General features: G+C 41.0%; 5 non-coding genes across 5 annotated transcripts; all 5 read right to left on the bottom strand.

Annotated features, from left to right (window-relative positions):
- Positions 1-6,171: 6,171 nt before the first annotated feature.
- Positions 6,172-6,255, bottom strand: Trnal-cag (transfer RNA leucine (anticodon CAG)). Its single transcript has one exon. It is a non-coding gene; the product is annotated as a tRNA-Leu (tRNA).
- Positions 6,256-11,815: 5,560 nt separating this feature from the next.
- Trnar-ucu (transfer RNA arginine (anticodon UCU)) lies at positions 11,816-11,889 on the bottom strand. Its single transcript has one exon. It is a non-coding gene; the product is annotated as a tRNA-Arg (tRNA).
- A 6,103-nt stretch (positions 11,890-17,992) lies between these two features.
- Positions 17,993-18,065, bottom strand: Trnak-cuu (transfer RNA lysine (anticodon CUU)). Its single transcript has one exon. It is a non-coding gene; the product is annotated as a tRNA-Lys (tRNA).
- A 1,602-nt stretch (positions 18,066-19,667) lies between these two features.
- Positions 19,668-19,751, bottom strand: Trnal-cag (transfer RNA leucine (anticodon CAG)). Its single transcript has one exon. It is a non-coding gene; the product is annotated as a tRNA-Leu (tRNA).
- A 972-nt stretch (positions 19,752-20,723) lies between these two features.
- On the bottom strand, positions 20,724-20,796 carry Trnak-cuu (transfer RNA lysine (anticodon CUU)). Its single transcript has one exon. It is a non-coding gene; the product is annotated as a tRNA-Lys (tRNA).
- Between the last annotated feature and the right edge of the window lie 1,704 nt (positions 20,797-22,500).

The following is a 22,500-nucleotide window of genomic DNA, read 5'->3' as shown; positions in this document are numbered from 1 at the left end:
CCAGAGCGATCCAAACTGACGTTTGATTAAAAGCTAAACGTTTTTCGTCAGACAAATGGATACGAATCCCCCTTGAAATACTCCAGCTACGGGCCTGAGACCTCATTGAAGAAGTATCACTCGGCATAACCTGGTATCCTTGGTCGTAGATCAAGTAAAAAATCTTTTGTTATCGGTGTGTTGCAGTGCCGACCCTGGAAATCCATTCCACTGCATGGTTTTGAAGCTATACTCAGTTGTTTGTGCCATCATGGCGAGGCAAGCTCGCTCTTAGGTCGTTTCGTCCCCAGGCTCGGGCTCGCTGATTAGACTGATTACTCTGGTCGGCCAGCTGACCTGACCTTAGTTATTCCAAATAGAGCTTTATGTAGGACACAGTTTTAATTGCATACTGTTGAAGGGAATTTTTTGGGGGAAGAAAGACTCTTCAACACTCCTGATATTTCAATTCTTTATTTGGTGTTCTCGGGTCGATCTTACAGCTCTCGTTCAACTAGTTCTTGCTCTCTCTCTATTTGTTAGGTATACAGCTCTTATATTTTCTTAGTCTGACTGAACAATCAAGTGCCAATCACACGTCAAAATGACGCCTGCCAGACGCACTACGCCTGCGCGTCGGCACATTAACATATTTTTTCCACAACAAAGAAAATCGCTTGTCTCGACAGTATGTTACACTAGCACGAACGGAATATGACAAGTTATAAAGATTACAAGAAACGAGTTACAATATCTAGAATTAGGTTACACAGTAAATTTACAGAGAAAATGACGATTTATGATTGTTACATAACAGAGTTAAAACAATAGACAAAAGAAGGAAAGGACGAGCATAAGCGCCGCCTTTTCCATAAATGTATCTCGCACACATGTTACAGGCAGAGCAGGACAATAGTTATATTTACAGGTGTCATTTTCAATTACACAGGAATATTAGAATATGGAGCGTTTTCACTCAAGTGACCAGCAGCCATATTGGATTACTGAAACAAAAGAACGTATTTGCTTAAAAATAGAGTTCAATTCCCGGAGGATGAGTTTGATACACCATCATGGCCGCCATTCCTTTGTTTTGGAACACCAACATGGCTGCCGTGACGTCATGTGAAAACGCTCTATAGATTAAAAACACTTATTGAAAACCCAAAAGAGACCGCTGTTGTCATGAAAGCGATCTGGAACCGCGAGAACAAGTCAAAAGGCCCAGAGGTACTGCAGATCGAAGGGCCAATCCACAGTGCTTCAGTTTTTCTGCTGCATCATGAGGCCTATTATTTTCCCAAATGCACTTCAGAAAAGGAAAGGAAACGAAAGGAAAGGAAAGGAAAGGGACTTCATAGTCTAGTCGTTCTAGCGCTGGAGCACTTACTGGGGACACTGGCAACTGAAATCACAAATCAAGTCAAATGTTCGTTTTTCGGGAGAGGGAAACTTTTATGTTGTACGGAAGCCTGAGAGAGCTGTATTAACATCTCAAATTCAGCGTTTTGCACGTGTAGACTTTCGAATGACTGTTTTTGCTCGTATAGCTTTGTGACGGTTTAAGGCCGACATAAAGATCAAATATACGGCAGAGAGGGCTAACACCCTTGGCAAACGCTCCTTTATTCGGCCTTTATTTTTATACTGCTCTCTACGACGTTAAAAATGTCTTGAACCAACCAGTGAACAATAATAGGTTGTCTCTCGAACTCGAGGATAACATTAACAAAGCACAAAATGAGTTGATGGTTTGAAGCAAGAGACTATACACCTTATTCCAAAATGGCCGCCATTTAAATATTCTTTTGTTTTTATTCAAATAAGCCCTTGATGCCTCGTTCTTAAGCTTAAAATTCATAAGAATATTTTATCTTGAACGAGGCAACAAGAGCCAATTTGTATCCGCATAAATCAGCGGCCATTTTGGAATAAGGTGTATGAGGGTAAGAGAACACATCCCCCATACATGGGCCTCTTCCCATGATAATCTTTTTCAATCTAATTTTAGCTCGCAGTCAAGCTGAGAGGCTATTTTAGGAAAGACACCTGATTGGTCAATTGTAATGACGTAATGACCGCTTTGTTGTTCTGCTTTGAGAAAATGGCATCTGTAGTAGACATCGAGTTGGTCGATGAATCTGAAAACTTTGATTTTGAAAAGAGTGGGAAAAGTTCCCGTCCACATAGAGAAACCTGGTCCATGCTGTACATAGCTGAATCCGATGAAGGTCGATGTCTAATCAACAGAAAGTAGGGATGCGAGCTCTTTTGAGGAAGATGCTGAAATTTCGAGCTTCGAAAAATCTTCAAATTTCGATTTAGTATTTCACTGGATCATGCGACGGCGAGAAAAGTCTTCGCAAGTTTCTTCACAATGGCATCTGATCCTCTGACTATGGGGACGAAACTAAAAATGACTTTCACAGCGTGGCGCGAAGCTTAAAATAGATTGAAAAAGATTATCATAGGGCACGGGATGTGTTCTCTCACCTGATAGTCTCTTGTTTGAAGCCATCAGTTGTATAGTTGAAATGAACAAGTAGAAATGAACAAGTGTCAACGGTGGACACGCATGTGGCTCTGAAGTCCAAAGTCCGAGGTACATACACGGCCACAGATCGGGCATGGTGTGTCACCAGTTGTGATTGGAGCCTTCGCTGCTCTTTTACGGCGATCCCTAGCGGTTGCAATATACAGGCGGTGGTCGAGCTCGAAGTTTCTAGCAGCTCTCTGGACAGTCGCTCGCCATCCAGATCTATTGGCTGCGGCAGTCTCCAGTTCCTTCGGTTGAATTCCTGCCCATTTGAGGTTGGACTTGAGGTTGTCCTTGTATCTCTTCTTGGGTCGGCCTTGGTTGCGTCTGCCCTGAGATAGCTCTCCGTAGAAAAGCTGGCGAGGAATCCTGGATTCGTCTATTCGGATAACATGGCCAGTCCAGCGTACTTGGGCTTTGAGGACCATAGTCTCGATACTGGTAGTACTTTCCCTCTCTAGAACTTCTTGGTTCGAGACGCGATCTTGCCAGCGTATCCGCATAATGGAGCGCAATGAGCGTGTGTGGAACTGCTCGAGCTTTCTTAGATGCCTTCGGTAAAGAGTCCAGGTTTAACAGCCGTACAGCAGTGATGGAAGAACTATTGCGTTGTAGATCTTGAGTTTGGTAGACAGAGAGATGGTTTTGTGCTGTAAGACTTTGATACGAAGTCTACCAAAAGCCTGGCTAGCTTTCTGAATCCTGGTTGTAATTTCCCTGTCCAGAGTCCCTTCATTGGAGATGGTGCTCCATAGGTATTTGAATGACTCGACATTCTGTAGCTGAGTGCCATCGATTGTGATACAAGGCTGTTGAAGACGGGTCGCTGGTGCAGGCTGGAGAAGGACCTCTGTCTTGCTGAGCCTGATCGTTAAGCCCAAATGTTTTGCAGCTTCAGAGAATACGTCAACAATTACCTGCAGATGGTGTACATTGTGGGCCATAAGAGCGCAGTCATCGGCAAACAGCGCTTCAAGTAGTAACCTCTCCAGCGTTTTCGTCTTTGCTGTCAGACGCCTCAGATCAAACAGTGACCCATCGAGACGGTAATGGATGTAGATGCCCAGATCCACATCTCTGGTGGCATGAAGTATCACTTGTGGGAAGTAGAGGTTGAATAACACTGGAGCGAGCACGCATCGTTGTTTCACTCCATTTGAGATATCAAATCTTTCAGAGGATTCACCGTCGGACAACACTTCTCCAGTCATGTCATCATGAAGCAGTCTGATGAGGGTGGTGAATTTCGCTGGGCAGCCAAGTTTCCCAAGGATGATCAAAGGCATTTGACACGTTACACGCACCACTACTTCTGAGCAAGCTTGAAGCGTACGGTTTTCAGGAAAGCGCTATTCAACTTTTAAACAGCAATTTAAATGAACGGAAATATCAAGTAAAGATCGGCCGTCATGTTAGTTCGAGCCGTTACGTGAGTTGTGACTGTCCCCAGGGTTCCGCGCTTGGCCCGTTGTTATGGAATGTTTTCCAGAATGACCTATCCTACTGCCTAACAGCGAACTTGTCTATGTATGCAGACGACCATCAAATTTACCATGTAGGAGCAGACCAGGCAGCTGTGACTTTCCAGTTAAAGGATAGTGCCAACTTGGCTACAACGTGGTATGATTCTAACTTACTGGCGGGAAACCTCAAAAAGTACCAAGTTTTGAACTTGGGCTTCACTCAAAATTACAGTAATATTTGCGTGAACGATGCCGAATTCTTAACTAAAGATGACATCACACTTCTAGGAGTAGTGTTAGATTCTAAGCTAAATTTCTCTGAGCATATAACCTCTATCTGCAAAAAAGCCAGCCAGAGAATTGGTGTTCTAATGAGACTACGCAATTTAATTCCTATGAAATCTAAGTTAATATTATTCAAAAGCGCGGTATTACCATTTCTCACGTACTGTCACCTTATGTGGCATTTCTGCAAAGCGAGCGACACTCGAAAGCTTGAGAGATTACAAGAAAGAGGACTTAAGGCGGTTTCCAAGGACAATAATTCTAGTTATGAACAATTATTAGAGAAGGCAGACTTGCCTACTCTACAAAACAGACGCTTACAGGATCTGTGCATCCTAATGTATAAAGTAAAGCATAAACTGTGCCCTGCTTATATAAATAACATCTTTAAAGAACCAAATAGTAATTACAATTTGAGGCAAGCAGATTTCTCTATACCCAGGTATGAGACAGTCGTCTACGGCAAGCACTCTATTAGATATCTTGGGCCTAGGCTATGGATAAAACTACCCAAGAGTACCAGGGACGTTACAACTCTAATGTCCTTCAACTTAATATAAGTGAACTTTTAGATGATGGCTGCGCAGGCTGTAGCCTCTGTTCATTTTGATTTCTGTATATTTTTACTGTTAATCCTAAAACTAGATAACTGTTGATATTTTACCTATTATTGTATATAGTTTTTAGCTTGTAAATTTTTCCCTAATTGGTGTCCCCAAATTAGTAAGGGATTTCTTTTCCCTGGCTGGATGGCTTTTGACACTCTTAATAAAGTTCCTACAACTACTACTACTACTACTCATGGGTAATCAGGACAACATGATCGGATATTCAAAGTTTTGTATGGAAATTCAAAGCGAAATGTTCTGTACATAACTCTATTTTATAGACTTTCGCCTTCATAAACCAAACAAATAAGTTCATGCTCACAACGGAGAAGAACTAGACTTGGTTTCCGTTCTTTGGAATTGCTAAATATTGCTTTTTTTTGTCTCCATACATTCTCTGTATATTTGTGCGTTTGGAATTACAGGAAATATATGACAGAAACTCTTTTAAATAAAATAATTTCCACAATAGCCATTCTCTCCAAATTTATTCTGCCGCACCTTTAAGCGCCTATCTTCTGTTTTGGAAAATAAAAAACCCAAAATTGCCTATCATGAATACTTATCATTGTTTTGAACTTCTTACAAACCTTTGAATTTCTCTGAGCCTTGCCCTGATTACCCATGATGCACTCAAGAGCGTGAACTCGTTGAACACGTTGCAGTGCCAGAGAAACTTTATCATTCTCTATTATTAGCATAATTCTTGTCGTTTTACGTCAATCAATTTCGTTAGTTCCCAGTCCATTCAATTGTATTTTTAATTTTAAATTTATCTGTAACTGAATAACAATCACTTATGATGATGTATGTTGTAACATGCGAAACGTTAAGTTTATAAAAATAGTTATGCAGTTCAAGCAAATACTTGTAATCGCTGTTTACGTTATATTATTTAGAGCGGTCTTCCCCACCCGAGTATAAGAGATATCATCGACATGAATTCATTATCATTTCCATAGAAGGCTCAGACATTTTTTGTGAGACGTGCCTTTTTCCTCCCTTCCCTCTCTATTTGTCTTTGCTTCCTGTTCCTTTGTCTTCATCTGAAAGTGGCAGCCAGGCCTCCATATCTCAGTAGGAGTGTGGGTAAGATCGGTGTACTGTATACTTAAAATCATCTGATCATTACTAAATTTAATTATTCTCCTTATTCCAAATTTGACTCTGATCACCTGACGTCAAGTTATTTTCGACATTTTCTTTCCAAACCTGTACATAGCACTCACCTAAATTAAGCGTACAGAATTTAGTTTCCCAAGATTCGGAGTAACAAAAAAACATCTTAAATGAGGTGAAATGTCAGGAGTGGGATTCGAACCCACGCCTACATCAGTAGACTGCGACCTGAACGCAGCGCCTTGGACCGCTCGGCCATCCTGACACCTCCTCAGTTTCGAATGGGGAGGAGCGTGTTGGGAAAAATGCCGACGTAGGGCCTACCACCCCTGCAATGGTATGTAGGTTGAAAGCGAGAAAATGTATCTGCAGGCATTGGGGCCTTGAAACGTATCCGTCCCGGCCTGGTGCCTCGCCAAACCTTGCTGCGAATGTATATGAGGCTTTAGTCCTTCCCTACCTAAACTATTGCTGTGAGGTTTGGGGTTGCATTTGAAAATCCAGTTTGACAGACTCCATAGATCGTAAAATAGGGCCGGGAGAAGGCTTTCGTGATTTTAACACAAGATCTGCTGATCTACTTCACTACCTACGGTGGGACAACCTTGAGCAAAGGTTGTGACGGTTGTTGTAACGCTTGAAGCAGCTCACAAATGAGTGTTTTTAATTCGGAATAATCTTTGTCCAGATGGTTTAAAGAATTTGTTCGAGCGAACCTCCGGAATTCATTTATACAATTAACGGCGCTCTTCAGTTAATGCTTTCGTGCCCGGGCCCATACCGAGGCTGCTAAGAGAGCGTTTTGCTACAGAGGTGCCGTCATGTAGAATGGCCTTGACAACAAAGTTAATTTGGCGCTTGATCTCAAGACTCTCGGCTCTGCTATGATTTGAGGGAGTTGTGGAAGTACTTATTTTAGTTGTTATGAAACTTGTTTAGGTAATTCACAGCTCTAATGTTAGTGCAATAAACATTGGAGTAGTGGAAGAATTTTCTAATATTAGGATATTGTAATTTTTCTGCTTGTGTCTTTTTCTATAACGTTTATGTAAACGGCTCGCTGGAAGAGCAAACTGGCGGTCGTGGGCTCAAATCCCATCGGCGCCTTGGGCTTTATTGATGACTGGGTGAGGTTTTTTGAAATCTGGAGTGTATAAAAATCTGTGTAGTTGTGCATAATTCCGTAAATTGGAATGCTTTAATTAGATCAAATCCTTCTCACTAGACAAACCAGATGATGATGCGTTTTAGAGCATCTCATTTCGGTTAGAGCTTCGAGGTACAACCTTAATCGATGAGTCTGATTTGGAATTAATTCTTGGAAGGGACACGGACCCATGACTTCTCTTTTTAAAGCTACAACAAGTTGAAAAAATAGTGGAGACACTTCATTTTCTTGGGGCATTATTAATGTCCATACTACCTCTCACACTGCAGCTCCCCTCCCCCCCTCCCCCCCTCCTTATCAGTGTTGTTAGCAAGACCAGAAAGCAGAAAGTTTGGGAAACTTAAGCAGTCAACATTGAAAGGGGGAGAGGGCAGAGGAAGTGGGAAAGGTTTAAATTCTAGATACGGCGGGCACTTGAAGCTAGAAAAGGTGTTTTTTAATGAAAGTGTCTCAACAATTTTGCAACTTGTTGTAGCATTTCACTTTTCATGAATTTATTAGCGAAATCTCTCTTTAAGGACGGTGCTTACTATTGTTATTGCGCATACGTTCTGCGCATCTCCAGATACTCGGAAATCCTATCGGTGATGCTTACTAATACAGGGATATTTTTGCGCAGTTTGAAACTACCCGGAGAAAGTAGATCCTAGTAAGTACTCTTGGTATCCAAAAAGAAAATTGGGGGTAACCATGCATTTTTCAGAGATAATAAAACTTCAATTTGCGAAAGAATGCCATACATTGCTTTGTATTTTAAAGCTTTTTACAAATTTATTCATGAATTATCTTTGAAAAATGCGTGGTTACCCCCAATTTTCTTTTTGGATTTCAATAACACTTGTTAAGATCTACATTTCCTGCATAGTCACACACCGGGGCAAAAATATCGTTAATTAGTAGGCACCGTCCTTAACTAAGCTCTGGTGACAATTTCCTGGCCATCGTCGTCCATTTTTGTACCTTTATATCATAAAGCTTCAACTGAAGGTCTTTTCAGTGATGTAACTTTGTGGCAGGTTACGATTTCGCCAAAGAGCGAGCGGAAACAATCGACGAGTTTCTTCAAGTAGTAGGCTTAAATTTCCGAAAAGTTATTTTTTTACCTGTAGCCGCAACGCTTCACAACATGACTTTTCCAAGGCGCGAACCAAACTTAGGTAAACTTCGTTAATGGGCTAGTAGGTCAAGAAAACCAAACCAAACAAAGGACCTTTCAACCCTAGTCCAACTTCCATATACAAATGCAGACCAAAACCCGAATACTTGTGGAAATTAAGTAAGAACTGGAAGTGTTCTTACTTCTGTTGCCCTAGGTCTGTTTGATTTCTAACTTTTGCTTTTTAAGTCATATTCTAAAGTCCATGACTTCCTGGACATCTTTCAAGTTTTTACTATACGAAAAGCAAAGTTGATGACTTCCGCAAGAAGGGCACAAGAACGTTAGTCAGCCAAAAAATGAAGGGTACACCACCCAACGTGAGGCTCGAACCCACGACCCTGAGATTAAGAGCCTCATGCTCTACCGACTGATATAGCCGGACATAACCGCTGGCGGAACGTTCAACGAAAATATTTGACTGGCATGCTTGGGCGAGGGGCATTTCGGGTTTGTTCATCCTGAGATGCTGCATTTCGGGTTTAATCATCTTGAGATGCTGCAAAATTATTATAATTACTATCATGATGGGTGTGGGCAAGGACGATCAGTTGAAAAGACAATTAAAGGGCGGTTATTTAAAAGTAATGGCAGCAGTTTCACTAGCAACATTTGTGGCTTCCTTAATGGTGTTGACAAAAGAATCCTCGTTACAAGGAAGGGTTCCCCTGCTCTAACTAAAACATTCACCAGTCAGCTGCAGGTAGTTTGGGTGGAATTTTGTGTGTGTGGATGGTGAGTTGAGGAAAAATTGTAGAAAAAAATTAGGGTTAGTCTGTAAAATAAATATAAGGGGAAGAAATTCAGAAAGCAAACTCTCAACCCCAAAATAAGGTTAACAAATGAAACAAACTCGGTGTGAAGTTAAAAACTTTAACTTCAGAAACAGCCAGATAGTGCATGTACGATAAATTTAATCAAGTAGGAGGGATGAACAAATACTTCACCATGAAAATTATTCGTTCTTAAAAATTGGAATAATCAATTCCTTAATGATCTAAGAACGAAGCACCAGAATTTAGTTAGGAAGTCTGAAAAGTATTTTGCAGGCACCAGTGAATTGGCTTTCATATGGTAGAACTTGGAGATTGTTATGCGCTTTTGCCGATAGCAATTTGCACAATCGTTTATATTGTATACTTAAAATCATCCAATAATTGCTAATATCAGACACCTGATGCGTGATCTGACTTTGATCACCTGGATTCCATTTTAGGAACATTATTGAGGTCCCACGTTAATTTCTAATTGCGTTTGACAAACTACGGGAACAAAGTTTACTTGCATAATTAATTTTACTTCCTTGAAGGCTTGATAAATACAGTTACGATAGCGAACTGCCTACTACGTGCAAAATCCTATTAAATAATAAAAACGGCATGAATGCACAAAAGTCTGTTTACTACAGCTTTCATTCTCGCATTTTTCAATGCTTTACGGCTTCGCGAATGTGTTTGAACTTTGTCAACACGAAGGAGGCGTGACTGCGATTGGACGACTGAGACAATGCAGTCATGTCGGGAGACCTACGGGAATAAAGAAATTTGCGGTTGTCAAACTACGGTCTGTCACCCCGGTAAGGGTCAGTTTGTTATCAACGGTCGACACCGTGGCCACTCTTGTGATAAAGCATCGCCTTCGAAAGCTGTTTTCTTGCATTATTCACCGCCTGGCGTTGCTCGCAGGACTGCTATCGCGTTGATGGTGGGTTGAGATGAAAGTTCAATCTTTGTCAATTGATTCTGATGAGGAATTGTGACCGTGGGAACATTTTATCCAGGAATTTTTGACTCAAATTGGTGGCTCCTGAGAATTTGGTCTCCAGTCTCGGAGGGTTGTAAATTGCAGGTTGCAGGTCATTGTTTCACCATAGCTGAAACAACCCAAACCTTTACTAATGCTAACAATAGGCACAAAAATATTATGTTTAAGCCTCATGTTAGCATTTTTGTAAAGGCTTGGGTTGTTTCAGTTAGAGTAAAAGAATGATTTGCAACCCTAACCTGCAACCTGCAACCTGCACTTTACACCCTCCGCTCCAGTACTAGTCTTGGGATTTTATTATAACCGTTGAGCTCCCAAAAATCGCGTCGGATCTGGAAAATAACCACACAGGAAGGAAGCTATCCACAATGGCAATAAGTTTAGGCTTTTTAATTGAGATTTTCTTCATATAATAATCTTTTTAAGCTTTTTATCGGGATTCCCATACAAATCCTCATATTTTTGTCGGCCATGGTCACACTGAGCTTGGGGTGCCTGTGGTCTCAACAGCTGTTGAGAACCGGTTTTTCGATTTGTCCAATCAGAAATTCCCTCGTCAAATCGTACGATGTTTCAACAACGACAACCCAACAACAATGTTTTTGATCTCACTAGAAAACATGAATTCAGCTCTTTGCAAAGTCGAGTTTGTAGTTGAAAAGGCAGACCCGCTTTGTCTTGCAGATGCTTTACAGATTCCAGCTGTGCTCCGTTGCAGACAGAGAGGCATTTGCGATGGTTTAGAGGGACTGTAGATGCTGCTGAGTAAACAAGTCAGTACACGAACGGGACCTCCCTTTTTGCTCCAAACACATTCCTGGTTAACATTTCTCTCGGAAAAAGCACGTCATGTTCCTGGCTCCACTCCATCGGACTAGAGTGACACATACTTTTGATAACAATGAAGATTCAGAACAGCTAAAAACTTTGTCAAGTTACCTTACTCACTTGCATTTTTGCGTTTGATCGTCAGATGTCGCCATCTTCAGTCTGAGTCTACAGCTGTCCTTTTAAAATACGATGATTAAAAAATGCATCTTATGCCAAAAGCGATTCAAAGAAATCACGAGAAGGTGTTCTTTTGAACATAAACGGATAAAAGACTTGAATTTACCCACGTTTTCTACACATCGCCAAAACAAGGCTTTTGAAGTCGCAGTCGAGACTAGACGACTTCGCGCTAAACCTACGACGTCAAACGGAAATAAAACTTCACTTCCGGGCGCCGTCGCCTTCCTAAAAAGTCGCTTTTCTAAAGGTTCCTAATATGGCCGTAGTGACGTCAGGTGCAATCAAAGAAAAGATACATGCAAAACGTTTTTTGATCTATTTACCAAAATCGTACACTTCATTCCGTTTTCTTAGCTAATTCTAGGAATTTTTTTAGACGGAGTGAGGCTTGTGCGTCTTCCCTGTTCTCAATTTCAGATGATATCGGCCTTTCATGTGAAGTCTGCTTTGCACTGACGAAGAGAGTCTGTTGGTTCTATTCTTTTTTGCCATCACGCGGTCGTGTTTCGAATGTTTTGCGGTGCCTCTAAATTGCATATTACAACGTGAGAAATAGTTGCAGTGATAAATATCACCGTGAACTGAGTTTACATATTTCGTTTGTCACTTGTTGTTTGCTTCGTATTTGATGATCAAGAAGCGAGGGCAGCAGATGCAATATTGGGTGAATGTGCATAAGATCCAGTCACTTAGTTTTAAATAGGTTTACCTTGAAGTCAAAAATACCACCCCCGGTGGGACTCGAACCCACAACCTTTGAATTAGAAGTCCAACATGCTAGTCCATTGCGCCACGGGGGCTAACTGATTACAGTTTGTAATCATTCCTGCTAAATTTTAGGCATTTGCGCCACAGGGATTTCCAAGGACACGAGAACCTTCGCTGGTGGGCTCAACATTTTCATTTAACGTTGACTTTAGATCACGGATAAACAGAGACTCTTTAATTTTACAATTGTACTGGTTGAAGAGATATGCGTTGTAAAATTAAAGAGTCTCTGTTTAACCGTGATTTAAGGACGGTGAATAATATTGTTATTACGCATTCGTTCTGCGCATCTCGAGATACTCGGATTTCCTATGGATGATGCTTATTAATACAGGGATATTTTTGCGCGGTTGAAAACTATGCCTATACCTTTGAGCGCATATCTTCTATTTTTCTACTTCTTACAAGCCTTTGAATTTCTCTTCATCTTGCCCCGGATTACCAATGATGCACTCGATAAAGTGAACTCGTCTATGAAAACATTGCAGTGCCGGAGAAACTTTATCATTCTCTATTATTAGCATATTTCTTGCCGTTTTATGTCAATCAATTTTGTTAGTTCCCAGTCCATTCATTTGTATTTTTAAATTTAAATTTATCTGTAACCTGGAACCCATGACCCGGAGCCTACAACTCTACTTTGTTCGTGTAACGGCGTTTTCACAGACCGATTTATTTTTAGATTGAATTTCCCACAGGAGCCCCATGACCAATTACAAGAAATTAAGCTGAAGTCATAGGGTCATCGACCCGGACCTGCCTTTGTTTTTTGACCTAATGGGCCCTTTGCAGGATAGTGATCACATGGTACAAATCCGCCATACTGGGACGCAAATTGCGCACTGGAACATCTAAAACAAAGCAAGTTAATCTAAATTTTCTTAGTTTTAGATCTCCCAGTGGGCAATTTGCGTCCCAGTATGGCGGTTCTTGTACCATGTGATCACTATCCCGCAAAGGGCCCATTCGCGGGAAGGGCTAGTCTAAAAATAAACCTACTTGTGAAAACGCCGTTTCACAGACACTGTATGGAAGTTGCACGCTCCAGATGGGCTCCTGCTGTAACTGAATAATAATCACTTATGATGATGTATGTTGTAACATACGAAACGTTAAGTTTATAAAAAGAGTTATGCAGTTCAAGCAAATGCTTGTAACCTCTGTTTACGTTATATTATTTAGAGCGGTCTTCCCCAAGCGAGAATAAGAGATATCGTCGACATGAATTCATTATCATTTCCATAGAAGGCTCAGGCACTTTTTGTGAGACGTTCCTTTTTCCTCCCTTCCCTCTCTATTTGTCTTTGCTTTATGTTCCTTTATCTTCATCTGAAAGTGGCAACGAGAGCTCCATATCTCAGTAGGAGTGCGGGTAAGATCGGTGTACTGTATACTTAAAATCATCTGATCATTGCTAAATTTAATTATTCTCCTTATTCCAAATTTGACTCTGATCACCTGAGGTCAAGTTAGAGTGTTCAGAAAAATGCCGACGTTGGGCCTACCGCCTCTGAATTGGTATGTAGGTTAAATTTCGACGGATTTTAAACCTCCATCGCTGCTAGCCGGAACGTAGATTAGAGTACTTTGCTCTATCAAAGAAGGGGACATTACAGAGTCTCACATGTCTCCATTTTTAGGCAAAAAGTTAAGTGCCCTTTGCCCGCGTTATCCCTTGGATGAGGAGGAAGGGTTTACATCGACTTGTGCTTTATCTTTGTTATGATGTTTTCTCTTTTTTCTGCCGTTTACATCAGGCACTGACAGAAAGTTTTGTAGACGGAGGAAAGGTCGTGCGTCTTCCCTGTTCTTTCTTTCACAGGAAATCGGCCTTTCGTGTAAAGCCTGTATTGCATTGACGAAGACAATCATTTCGCGATGTCTCAAAGTTGAAGATTTCAACGTAAGAGATAGTTGTAGTGGTAACTATCGAAGCTGAGTAGACATATTTCGTTTGCCACTTGTTGTTTGCTTCGTATTTGATGATCAGGGAGAGAGGACAGGAGGTGTAATATTGGGTGAATGTAACATCCAGTCACTTGGTTTTAAAGTACCACTACGATGAAAACTTTGCATGTCCTTTTTTCTTTAGATTTTGAAAATAGACGTACTAAATAGGTATCATGCCAATTTTTATCTCAAAATTCCCACTGAAAGTATGATTATTGTAACGTAGTTTTTCGGTTTTCGCTGTCCGCCATTACTCGAACGGCAAATGACTGGAGCAAGGAAAAGGGTTGGGTCTAGCTGGGGTCTGACGTCATATGTGCAACGCTCAAAATAAACGCGGCTAATTTCCCATGCCGTCTATGAGATGTGAGAGATCGCCAAGTTGCTTTTTGTTGATATTACTCCTTGATCGACTTGTTCGCTTTGTCAAACGCCCACGAAGCGATGCGCGTATGACGTCACGAGCCAAGTTTTGCGTGAAGACCGCTTACAAAATAATCGCAGGCTTCTCCAGTGCCGTCCGAGTAGTGGCGGACAGATTTTTAGCGGTTTTTGGCTGGCTCTTTCCCGACTTATCTCTCTTATATCTTTCCAAATTTAAATGAATTGTATTATTTTGAACATATTGACTTAATTGAAGTTGCAAAATTTCGAAACCAAAACCAAAACTTTTCGTCGTAGTGACACTTTAAGTAAGCTGACTTTAAAGTCAAAAGCATCACCCCCGATGAGACTCGATCCCACAACCTTTGAATAGGCTAGTTTCGAATTGTGCAGCAACAAAAGAACAGAGTCGAGGTTCAGGGGAATAATTTGCATTTTCCTTTGTTCTGAACAATACAAAATGCTAATTATTCCCCTGAACCTCGACTCTGTTCTTTTGTTGCTGCACAATTCGAAACTAGCCTATTAGAAGTCCAACACGCTAGTCAATTGTTCCCCCGGGCGCTGTGCGAACACCACAAAAAAACGGGGGCAACGGTTGCGCCAGTTAATGTTAATAAGGGCGTGGCGTGGATATTGGACGACAAAGGGGCCATATAGCATTACTCCCAATTCAAAAATGCGCAATTGACCGAATGCAAAAATGGTCGCCAACAAATTATTCTTTTGTCTTTGTGTTAATTAGCCTAACTAGCCTCGTTTTACAGCCCAAATTCTTTCAATTTTACACGTGTGAACAAGTTAGGCTAATTAACACAAAAACAAAAGAATAATTTGTTGGCGGCCATTTTTGCATTCGGTCAATTGGCATGGAAAGACAAACTCACAGTTCGGTTGAAGGTCGAAGGTGACAGGACAGCAGAGTGGTCCAAAGCCCTGCGTTCATAGACGTGGGTTCGAATCCCACTCCTGGCACGTGTATTAAAATTAAGCTATTAAATGGGGCAAACGAATCATGAAAAACTACGTTGTTAAGCTAAGCACTGTTTGCAGGTTTGGAAGTGAAAATATGGAACATAACTTGACCGCAACAATGTTCATAAAATGGAATCCAGGTGATGTAAGTCAAACTTTGCATCAGGTGTATGATTAATATTCCCATTTATTGGATGATTTAAAGTATACAGTATAAACGTTTGTACAAATCGATATCGACACTAAAGCGCATACGAATCTCCAAGTTCTGCCATATGAAATCCAACTCACTCTTGCATGCAAAAAGTTTTAAGATTTCTTAATTAAAATCTCAGCTTATCCTCGTCCTCAGCTTATATATTCTGGAAGGCTACGGGCACAATACCTGATTACGGCAACCCATTCGCTACCTTGAATTAACGATTATTGTAAATTTGCAACTTGCTCTGAATTTACTATTATCGTTAATTTAGAAGACAGGAAGCTTGGTATGGATTATGGGAAATGGTCATGTATTTTTTAAAAGACAACCCAAATAATAATTATATATGGACATAGGACTCGCACCTGAGAATGTTCTCAATCAATTTCCGAGTACGTATGCTAATGAGATTCTGTCGGACTACCTTCCTGTCAGTTGCGGGGTCCCACAAGGATCTGTACTTGAACCCCTATTGTTTTTAATTTATATAAATGACCTTCAACAATGCAAGCTATCATCATCATCTGTACTTATGTATGCTGATGATACGTCCCTTACCTTCTCTGCTGATAACTATGCAACTCTTGAAGAGAAGTCAAAAGAAAAGATTAACGAGGTCCAAAAATGGTTACAATCCCATAAGCTCACAATAAATGGCAAAGAGCCAATTGAAAATATATGATTACTGGAAGTCACTATAGACTTATGCTGAGGACCCATGCCTTAGAGTAACTAATCAGCAGTTTATGCCGCGGCGGACTGCGTATGAATATCTGGGAATTGAGGTTGAAGAGGCATTGTGATGGCAATGCCAAAGAGATGGTGCCTCGCCAAACCATGCTGCGAATGTATATGAGGCTTTAGTCCTTCCCTACCTAGATTATTGCTCTGAGTTTTAAGGTTGCATTTGTAAAATCAAATGTGACAGACTCCACAGATTGCAAAATAGAGCCGGGAGAAGGCCTTTCGTGATTTTAACACAAGATCTGCTGATATACTTCACTACCTACGGTGGGACAACCTTGAGCAAAGGTGACGCTCGAAGCAGCTCACAAATAAGTGTTTTTAATTCGGAATAATGTTTTTCTGGATGGTTTAAACAATTTGTTCGAGCGAACCTCCGGAATTCATTCATACAATTCACGGGGCTCCTCAATTAATGCTTTCGTGCCCAGGCCCCATACAGAGGATACTAAGAGGGAGTTTTGCTATAGAGGTGCCGTCATGTAGAATGGCCTTGACAACAAAGTTAAGGAGGCGCTTCATCTCAAGACTCTCGGCGATGCTATGATTTGACGGAGTTGTGGAAGCACTTATTTTAGTTGTTATGAAATTTGTTTAGGTAATTCACAGCTCTTATGTTAGTGCAATAAACATTGGACTAGCGGAACAATTTTCTAGTATTAGGATGTTGTAATTTTTCAGCTTGTGTCTTTTTCTAACTTTTATGTAAACGGCTCGCTGGAAGAGCAAACCGGCGGTCATGGGCTCAAATCCCATCGGTGCCTTGGGCTTTATTGATGACTGGGTGAAGTTTTTTTGAAATCTGAAGTCTATGACAATCTGTGTAGTTGCGCATAATTCCGTTAATTGGATGCTTTAATGAGATCAAATCCTTCTCACTAGACAAATCAGAATATAATGCGTTTTGGAGCATCTCATTTCGGTTAGAGCTTCGAGGTACAACCTTAATCGATGAGTCTGATTTGAAGTTTATTCTTGGAAGGGACACGGACCCATGACTTCTCTTTTTAAAGCTACAACAAGATGCAAAAATAGTGGAGACACTTCATTTTCTTGGGGCATTATTAATTTCCCTACTACCTCTCACACTGCAGCTCCCCTCCCCCCACCTTATCAGTGTTGTTAGCAAGACAAGAAAGTTTTGGAAACTTAAGCAGTCAACATTGAAAGGGGGAGAGGGCAGAGGAAGTGGGAAAGGTTTAAATTCTAGATACGGCGGGCACTGGAAGCTAGAAAAGGTGTTTTTCAATGAAAGTTTCTCAACAATTTTGCAACTTGTTGTAGCATTTCGCTTTTCATGAATTTATTAGCAAAATCTCTCTTTAACTAAGCTCTAGTGACAATTTCCTGGCCATCGTCGTCCATTTTTGTACCTTTATATCATAAAGCTTCAACTGAAGGTCCTTTCAAGGATGTAACTTTGTGTCAGGTTACGATTTCGCCAAAGAGCGAGCGGAAATAATCGACGAGTTTCTTAAAGTAGTAGGCTTCAATTTCCGAAAAGTTATTTTTTTACCTGTAGCCGCAACGCTTCACATCATGAATTTTCCAAGGCGCGAACCAAACTTAGGTAAACTTCGTTAATGGGCTAGTAGTTCAAGAAAACCAAACCAAACAAATTGACCTTTCAACCGTAGTCCAACTTCCATATACAAATGCAGACCAAAATCCGAATACTTGTGGAAATTAAGTAAAAACTGGAAGTGTTATTACTTCTGTTGCCCTAGGTCTGTTTGATTTCTAACTTTTGCTTTTTAAGTCATAATCTAATGTCCATGACTCCCTGGACATCTTTCAAGTTTTTACTATACGAAAAGCAAAGTTGATGACTTCCGCAAGAAGGGCACACGAGCCTTTGTCAGCCAAAAACAGAAACGCACCGCCCAACGTGGGGCTCGAACCCACGACCCTGAGATTAAGAGTCTCATGCTCTACCGACTGAGCTAGCCGGGCTTCACGCTGCGTAACCGCTGGCGAAATGTTCAACAAAAGTATTTGACTGGCATGCTTGGGCGAGGGGCATTTCGGGTTTGTTCATCCTGAGATGCTGCATTTCGGGTTTGATCATCCTGAGATGCTGCAAAATTATTATAATTACTATCATGAGGGGTGTGAGAAAGGACGATCAAAAGACAATTAAAGGGCGGTTATTTAAAAGTAATGGCAGCAGTTTCACTAGCAACCTTTGTGGCTTCCTTAATGGTGTTGACAAAAGAATCCTCCTTACAAGAGAGGGTTCCTCCCCACTAACTAAAACATTCACTAGTCAGCAGGTAGTTTGGGGAAAATTTTGCGTGTGTTGATGATGAGTTGAGGAAAAATCATAGACAAAAGTTAGGGTTAGTCTGTAAAATGAGGGGGAAAAGTTCACAAAGCAAACTCTCAACCCCAAAATAAGGTTAACAAAGACACAAACTCTGTGTGAAATTAAAAAGTTAATTTCAGAAACAGCCAGATAGTGCATGTACGATAAACTTAATCAAGTAGGAGAGATGAACAAATACTTGACCATGAAAATTATACGTTCTTAAAAATTGAAATAATAAATGTGAAAAATCTTTATAGTAAAATCTTCGTTCTTTAATATATATGGAAAAAACTAATAAAAAAATTCCATGGAATATGAAACACAGGTTCGACAAAGCAAATCCAACAATTGAAGGGCTCACGGGAGGCTACCATGTGGTTCGCTGACAATCCACTCAACATGTAGCTGCCATAGCTCCCGTAGCACATTAGGTTGGAGCGTCGTATATACTTATAAGCAGTACTAAGAACGGTCACCGACGGTGCTGAAGTAAGGCGGTTTCGATACCCGCCGCAGGCAACTGTATTTTAACGCATACATTTTGCACTCTCATCGGACAATTTGAAACACTTGGCCAATGAGAGTGCAGAATGTAATATGATCGCCATCAAGCTATAATGGCCGTAGCCACACATCTAGGTGAACGCATGGGAAGATTATAGAAAGCCGAACGTTATTTTGAATTTATCCGCCACAAATGGCTGTGTTGTCCCGGAGTGGAGTTGATGTGATAGGAAATTTAACTGGCCTTAAGGCTGTGGTAATTTAATGACAATTCGGACCGTTGCTTTCTGATGCAAGAGCAATTTGTGGGACGAGATCGCCGCGAGTCACCAGCCTCTCTTCTCTTTATGAGGGGAAATGACAACTAACGACATCGTAAAAATTCGAAAGCCACAAACCCGGCTAAAACGGACACAGTTTGCCCTCCGATTGGGCAGAAAACACGAGGACAACTGTACGTAGAGGCAAGTTTATTTCTACATTTACAGCTTATTTTAGGATTTAGAAGCTCCATATCTCAGTAGAAGTGTGGGTAAGATCGGTGTACTGTATGCTTAAAATCATCTGATCATTGCTAAATTTAATTATTCTCCTTATTCCAAATTTGACTCTGATCACCTGAGGTCAAGTTAATTTCGACATTTTCTTTCCAAACCTGTACATAGCGCTCACCTAAATTAAGCGTACAGAATTTAGTTTCCCAAGATTCGGAGTAACGAAAAAACACCGTACCTGAGGTGAAGTGTCAGGAGTGGGATTCGAACCCACGCCTACATGAGTAGACTGCGACCTGAACGCAGCGCCTTGGACCGCTCGGCCATCCTGACACCTACTCTTTCGAATGGGGAGGAGCATGTTGGGAAAAATGCCGACGTAGGGCCTACCACCTCTGCAATGGTATGTAGGTTGAATTTCGACGGATTTCAACCTGCATCGCTGCTAGCCAGAACGTAGATTAGAGTACTTTGCTCTATCAAAGAAGGGGACATTACAGAGTCTCACATTTTTCCACTTTTAGGCAAAAAGTTAAGTGCCCTTTGCTCGCGTTATCCCTTGGATGAGGAGGAAGGGTTTACATCGACTTGTGCTTTATCTTTGTTATGATGTTTTCTCTTTTTCCTGCCGTTTATATCAGGCATTGACAGAAAGTTTTGTCGACGGAGGAAAGCTCGTGCGTCTTACCTGTTCTTTCTTAAACAGGAAATCGGCCTTTCATGTAAAGCCTGTATGGCATTGACGAAAACAATCATTTCGCGATGTCTCAAAGTTGAAGATTTCAACGTAGGAGATAGTTGTAGTGGTAACTATATAAGCTGAGTAGACATATTTCGTTTGCCACTTGTTGTTTGCTTCGTATTTGATGATCAGGGAGAGAGGACAGGAGGTGTAATATTGGGTGAATGTAACATCCAGTCACTCATAATTAGTTTTAAGTAAGCTGACTTTAAAGTCAAAAGCATCACTCCAGATGAGACTCGAACCCACAACCTTTGAATTAGAAGTCCAACACGCAAGTCAATTGCGCCACGGGTGCTGCGTGAACACAACAAAAAAACGGGGGCAACAGTTGGGCCAGTTAATATCAAGACTGAGCTAGCCGGGCTCCGTACTGTGCAGATGCTGTCGGAACGTTCACAAAAAATATGTGACTGGCACGCTTGGGCTCAGTCATAACAAGCTCATCAACTCTGTTCATTTCTTGAACGAGGGGCATTTCGGGTTTGAACATCCTGAGATTCTGCAAAACTTCCGCAAGAAGGGCACAAGAACGTTAGTCAGCCAAAAAATGAAGGGTGCACCGCCTAACGTGGGGCTCGAACCCACGACCCTGAGATTAAGAGTCTCATGCTCTACCGACTGAGCTAGCCGGGCTCCGCGCTGCATAACCGCTGGCGGAACGTTCAACAAAAATATTTGACTGGCATGCTTGGGCGAGGGGCATTTCGGGTTTGTTCATCCTGAGATGCTATATTTCAGGTTTGATCATCCTGAGATGCTGCAAAATTATTATAATTAGTATCATGAGGGGTGTGAGAAAGGACGATCAAAAGACAATTAAAGGGCGGTTATTTAAAAGTAATGGCAGCAGTTTCACTAGCAACATTTTTGGCTTCCTTAATGGTGTTGACAAAAGAATCCTCGTTACAAGGAAGAGTTCCTCTCAACTAACTAAAACATTCACCAGTCAGCTGCAGGTAGTTTGGGGGGAATTTTGTGTGTGTAGATGGTGAGTTGAGGAAAAATTGTAGAAAAAAATTATGGTTAGTCTGTAAAATAAATGTAAGGGGGAGAAATTCACAAAGCAAACTCTCAACCCCAAAATAAGGTTAACAAATGAAACAAACTCGGTGTGAAATTAAAAACTTTAACTTCAGAAACAGCCATATATTGCATGTACGATAAATTTAATCAAGTTGGAGAGATGAACAAATACTTGACCATGAAAATTATTCCTTCTAAAAAATTGGAATAATAAATTCCTTAATGATCTAAGAACGAAGCACGAGAATTTAGTTAAGAAATCTTAAAAATATTTTGCAGGCAACAGTGAATTGGCTTTCATATGGTAGAACTGGGAGATTGGTATAGGTTTTTATCGATAGCAATTTGCACAATCGTTTATAGTGTATACTTAAAATCATCCAATAATTGCTAATATCAGACACCTGATGCGTGATCTGACTTTGATCACCTGGATTCCATTTTAGGAACATTATTGAGGTCGCACGTTAAACCCTAATTGCTTTTGGCAAACTATGGGAACAAAGTTTATTTGCATAATTAATGTTAATTCCTTTAAGGCTTGATAGCGCGAAAAGCCGACTACCGAGAAAATCCTATTAACCAATAAAAGTGCCTTGAATGCGCAAAAGTTTGTTTAGTACGGCTTTCATTCTCGCATCTTTCAATGCTTTCCGGCTTCGCGAATGTGTTTGAACTTTGTCAACACGAAGGAGGCGTGACTGTGATTGGACGACTGAGACAATGCAGTCATGTCGGGAGACCCACGGGAATAAAGAAATATGCGGTTGCCAAACTACGGTCTGTCACCCCGGTAAATGTCAGTTTGTTATCAACGGTCGAAGCCGTGGCCACTCTTGTGATAAATCATCGCCTTCGAAAGCTGTTTTGTTGCAATATTCACCGCCTGACGTTGCTAGCAGGACTGCTATCGCGTTGATGGTGGGTTGAGATGAAAGTTCAATCTTTGTCAATTGATTCTGATGAGGAATTGTGACCGTGGGAACATTTTATCCAGGAATATTTGACTCAAATTGGTAGCTCCTGAGAATTTGGTCTCCAATCTTGGAGGGTGTAAATTTTAGGTTGCAGGTTGCAGGTCATTGTTTCATCAGAGCTGAAACAACCCAAACCTTTCTTTACTAATGCTAACATTAGGCATACAAATATATGTTTAAGCCTCATGTTAGCATTTTTGTAAAGGCTTGGGTTGTTTCAGTTAGAGTAAAAGAATGATTTGCAACCCTAACCTGCAACCTGCAACCTGCACTTTACACCCTCCGCTCCAGTACCAGTCTTGGGATTTTATTATAACCGTTGACAACCCAGGAATTG

The sequence above is a fragment of the Montipora foliosa genome, chromosome 9, assembly GCF_036669935.1.
Source record: "Montipora foliosa isolate CH-2021 chromosome 9, ASM3666993v2, whole genome shotgun sequence".
Taxonomy (NCBI): Eukaryota; Metazoa; Cnidaria; class Anthozoa; order Scleractinia; family Acroporidae; genus Montipora; species Montipora foliosa.
This window is presented reverse-complemented; position numbering and strand designations above follow the sequence as displayed.